Genomic DNA, 6,000 nt, shown 5'->3' on the forward strand with positions numbered 1-6,000 from the left:
GCTAGGCACCAGGATGTCTGCAACAAATTATTTAGGCTCAGTCAGCTTGCTTCATTCACCCCTTCTCTTTTATGTCCATTAAAAAAAATATTTGTAGAGATGATATTGATAGCATATTATGCAAAATTATTCTGAAAAAAAATCACCAAAGGACTGTGTATGTATGTATCTGTGTATGTTAGTGTATATATGTGTGAAATATGTATATCTAAAATAATCTCTCTATATTTTTATAAATGTGAATTTTTACAATTTTTCTACTTCTTATTTTCTACTTATCTAATATTTGCTATCTTAATAGATTGTTATTGTTATTTACATAGGTGATGTACAGAGGAATTACTTTCTCATACATTAGGTAATGAGTACATATCTTTTTGCACAATGTCAACATTCACTTGCTCTGTCTCTCTCTTTGTCTCTCTGTCTCTCTGTCTCTGTCTCTCTCTGTCTCTCAGTTTTTCCTTAAATCCCTACGCAAAAGTTGCATAGTTAATTTTTTCAATATGATGTCTAGAGAGTATCACAGATGTACTTGTTCAGGCTTTGTCAGTCCATTTAATGTTTATTATCCACTCATTTTAAAACAATATTAACACATATTTACACATGAGTTTGGTTATTTCAATACTTAGTGATATTGTTTGCAAGTTAAATAAACATGCAAATAATTAAATAGTATTAAATATATGATAACACCAATAAATCTGAAAAGCAGTTGAGAGGTACCTCAAAAGATTAAATATAGTGCTTCCCTATGACCCAGCAACTCCAGTCCTGGGCATTTATTCAATAGGCCACAAACAAGGCCACACCAAAACTTCCAGCACAACCATGTTCATGGCAGAATTGTTTACAATAACCAAGTTGTGGAATTAGCCAAGATGCCCTTCAAGAAAAAGCAGTATGTAAACAATGGAATTCTATTCTGAAGTATCCCAACTTGCCAGGGCAGGTGTGACTTGAACCCAGGATTGCTGAGTCACCAACACACTCAGTCCATTGGGCTAGGAATCTCTATTAGCCACAGCAACTGCTCCCCATTGTATTGGGAAAGTGAAGAACAGCAGCCAAGCTCTCTTGTGGCTGGGGGCTGGATTTTAAACCCACTCAGGTGGTCAGGTGGTGGCATATGTGATAGCAACTAGAATTGACAAGTAATTATTACATTCCAGGTTCCCCTATTCCTGATAAGTGTTTACCTGACATTTACAAGAACACATTCCAAGCTTCTTATTTACCACACCCAAAATCAAAGCATCTTCCAGGTTTTCTGGTTTCTCTTTCTGAGTTTCACCAAATTCCCAATTTCCAGTAACCAGGTTTTTAACCCCCTGATTTACCCAGGCCTTTATCTCTGGACTTTCCTTTTAATCACTAGACTTGAAGTAGTTTTTCTTTTTTTTTTTTTAATTTTATTTCATTTGTGAATATACTGTACAGAGGGGTTACAATTGCATGGGCAGGATAATGCGTACATTTCTTACCAAGCATTGCAGTCTCCTCCTTTGTTTACCCTTCCCATCCCTTCCCAGCCTCCCCCCTCCCCCCCATCTCAATCCTTCTCCTTCCCCACTCCCCACCACCCCTCTCATTGTTGCATCAGATCCACCTGTATCCTTAAACAACTGGTTTTTCCCCATCTCCTCCACAAGTTATACTGACCTCAAATATAGTGAAAGCAGGGGTTATACTGTAGGGGAGGGACATACAAAGCAAATTAGGAAATGGAAAAACTTGGAAAAAATTATATTAAGTGAAGTAAGCCAAGCCCAAAGAAACATAGGTCCCATGGTTTCCCTTATTTGCAATATCTAGTATATGTACGAGTCAAGTGGAAAAGGTCAGATAATGTGATGTCAGGAAAATGAACCCTTAGATATGTATTTTAATGTTTTTTCTTTCATACATGTGTTTCTAACGCATTTAGTTTTTCTTTTTGTTGTTGTTTGTTTGTTTTGTTTTTGTTGTTGTTTTTTTCTACAGATATGTCCTGTCTTCTTAGTTTGGCCCTATTCTAACTCGTTTGGCAAATTTCAGTAAATGTCAGGCCTCAGTTTGTTCCATTTCTAGGATCTATCTATCTATCTATCTATCTATCTATCTATCTATCTATCTATCTATCTATCTATATGTTTCTCAGGTTACGGGGAACTTGTTTGTCCCATTTAAATTTCATTTTACTTTGGTCTAAGTAATAGTCTATATGTTTAATTTAACCAAGTTCTAACATATTCTATCTGAAAGAATGATATTGTACCATTTAGAGAGAAATAAAAAGACTTGGAAAAACAATTATTAACTGAAGTAAGTGAGATGCAAAGAAACATAAGTTGCATAGTTTCTCTCATTTGTGGTAACTAACATGTGCCTATAAATCTACAAGTAAACACGTTAGGTTGTAAATAAAAAGTATAAACACACACACACATACACACTGGGATATGATAAATTATACAGGATTCTAGAGATTCACTTTGAGACTAAAGAAGGATATTCTATTCTTAGGAGAGGATCGCAAAGCTTAAATGACTATGTGCATATATGATCAGATAAAACATTTATGGAAATGAACTCTAAGAAATGGAAATAATAGATTGTTTTGGTCTTGGTTTTCTGGGTTTTTTTAAACTCTTTTTCCTGTTTGTAAGTTCATCTGTCTTTTGGAAGGGTAAGTAAAGTGTGAAGAAAGAGTGGAACAAAAGGTGAACAAATGCAGCTGTGATACTCAATAGACTTTATGTTGAAAATGAACTATACATGTGGGTGGGGACAGGAGGCAAAAACCAGGAAAAATGTGGGAAATGGTGACACTGTTCAAAAAGAAATGTACTCATTCCCTAACTTATGTAACTGCACTCCCTTGGTATATCACCTTTACAATAATAATATGGCATATATTACATATATCATATATGTAATATATTAATATGTGTATGCAATGTGTACATATATGTAATATAATACAAATATGTAAATGAATATATGTATAGATGTGTGCAATATATATTTTATATGCTTGTGTTATATATACGATATTCTCCTGTATGTACACTGAGAGATTGCACAGAATTGGTTCATATAATCATTGAGGCTGAGAAACCTCACTATGTATGCTGTGAGTTAGGATGCTGGAAAGCCAACACAAAAACAAACAGCTCCAATCTGACATAAAAAAATTGAGAACTGTGAAACTTTTCAAAGGGTAGTAACAGACTGAAGACTCAAGAAGAGGTAATTTTTCAGTTTGTTTGAAAATGCAAGCATTTTTTTTCTTTCATTAGAAGGAGCATCAGAGACTTGAGTTACTCAAGTCTTGGAGTGAATGAATGTCACCCATATTAGAAAGACTATATTATCTAATAAATCTATTTAATACTAGTAACTTCCAGAAACACAAACTTGGAATCAGGCATGAAACAAATAATGTTTAAATAAACATCTCAGCTTAACATATCCAACCCAAGTTGACACAGTATAATGAAACACCACACAGTATTATGGACCTAACTTGCAAATTTCAACCACTTTTCATTTGTTCAGCTCAATGTTTTGGATTTACTCCTATCAAGTATGGGAAAATTTTACAGATGGTTTTCTTAGCTTTTTTTCCAGTTAAAATTTTTAAATACATAGAAATTATGTCTAATTTTTATAGTGACAAGGAAAAAAGGTGTAAATATAAGTCTGTAATTACGTAGGGGCTAGGGATGGGTACTTTCAATTAGGTCCAGTTTAATGTTCTGCCTGAGTTGCTGGGGACCAGCAGGGTGAATTCACCCACACCTGGTGCCTTGCTTAACCTGGGTGAATAAGTCAGGAGTCAATCTTTCAATATGTAATTTACTAGTGAATGCTCTATAAGTATACATAAATCTCAGGTACACAGCTTATGTTGGCATGGTTACTATTTACTGTTTTAAAATTAAACTCTTTCACATTTTAATGGATCTTAATTTGTTTATCAGTTAAAATGGTATATGAACAGGTGATAGTGCACACACCTGTAATCTTTCCTATTCAGGACAACCTCAAGTTGGTAGTTTGAAAACATCCTCGGGAAGAATGTCTATGAGACTGTTACTTTCAATTCACTATAAAAGAAACAAAAATAAAACAAACAAAAGAAAAATAAAACATAGAGCTGTGGCTACAGTGGTAAGAAGTCCCAATGTTGAGCGCAAAATTCCAAGTGATAGCGTGAGGTTTTCAGTAACAGTAAAATAGTCATATTTGTTTTAAAAGATCTATGGTAAATGAAAGGACCAATTTTCAAATTTCTGTCCACCAATGTCTCTTATGGCTACTGCCAAGATGACAAAGATTGTGATGGTAAAACTTCTGGTACACTCATTTCATTAAAATAAACCAAAGTTTCTTATAATTTCTTTGATATTTTGATATCCATAACATTTAAGTATTGTCCCAACAAGCTGGAATTAGAGCAGGTTTAATTGAAATAGCTACTGCAATGGTTTGTGAATGAAATAATATTGAACATACATCCTTAAGCTGTATCACCTTTTTTAAAAATGATGTATACTTCCAAACATAAATTCTACATACAAGTAAATTTACTGACTGATTAAATTGTAGTGAAATTAGCACTGTGGCCCCAGTAAATGCATTTCTGCTTCTATTTTTCTTCACCTCCTAACCCATGCCCACTTCTAGCAAGACACATGCAGCATCTTCTTCTATACATACTTTAAAACTCTGTAATGGAATTTTTCTCTTGCTTTTGCCAAAACGATCTGCTACGACATAATAACACAATACTTGTCTATGCAATTCAATCATTTCTACATTCAAATTCAAATTATATTTCAGCTTCAGTCTTCAACTTGTTTCTTGAGTAGTCAAAAGAAGTTGGATTTTGACAATCATATCCAACTCATTCTAAAGGCATATGTGATGATTGGTAATCAACTTGAAATTCTAAGTATAAAATGGGCAATGGGAGCAGGTGAGGGACAATTAAAACTCTTGTGGAAAGGAAAGGCAATGTTACATTCATGATTGATTTTTTTTCTACAGAACTAATTATTAAGAGAGAAAACATGAGTAATACTTATTTGAAGAGGCTTTAAAGTATATACATCCAAAAGTTTTAACAATCCAAATATTTACCTTTTCAAAACAGAAGAAAAAGTATATACTAATACTGAATGTACACTCTTGTTTTCTGACTTTTAAAAGAGGTTCAAAATATGTTGTGGTTCACACAAACTGTTTTTCATTACTGTCAGTCCCAATCACACTATGTATTACAATATTATGTGTGCTAATCTCCTGACACATCTTGTGATTTAAATATTTTAGAGAACTATCAACCAATTTGATTTTCATTCTTGGCCATTAAATAACCCACTTCAATATAAAGTTTTTTCACAACAGTCTGGTTATTAACATTAACTAAGTCAAAGAGGAGAGGAACTGGTCTGAAGGAGATCAGAGAAGAGCGGGGAGAAAATGTTCTTGGTGGAAGAATGTAAGGTGCATTGTGCTTTGGTGGTGGGTAAAATTTGTACGAAACCCATATATATGATTATTACAATTAGCTGAAACTTGTCCTTACTGATATACATTTTATCTTGTTTATTACTCTCTTATTAGAAGAGAAAAACAGAATTATCCCTGCAAAAAAAAGTTTTATGCTTCAAAGAATATCACATCATAAATAAGTGGGCTAATGACTTAAAGAGAAACTTCTTTGAAGAAGAAAGAATGATGGCCAATAGACACATGAAGAAATGCTCAACCTCTCTAGCCATAAAAGAAATGCAAATCAAAACAACACTCAGATACCACCTCACCCCAGTTAGAATGGCAAAAATCAAGAACTCTAATAACAACAGATGCTGGAGGGGATGTGGACAGAAGGGAACCTTACTTCATTTTTGGTGGGAGTGTAAACGTGTTCAACCACTTTGGAAAGTAGTATGGAGGTTCCTCAAAAGACTTCATATAGAGCTCCCCTATGACCCAGCAATCCCACTT

The sequence above is a fragment of the Dipodomys ordii genome, unplaced genomic scaffold, assembly GCF_000151885.1.
Source record: "Dipodomys ordii isolate 6190 unplaced genomic scaffold, Dord_2.0 Scaffold21, whole genome shotgun sequence".
Taxonomy (NCBI): domain Eukaryota; kingdom Metazoa; phylum Chordata; class Mammalia; order Rodentia; family Heteromyidae; genus Dipodomys; species Dipodomys ordii.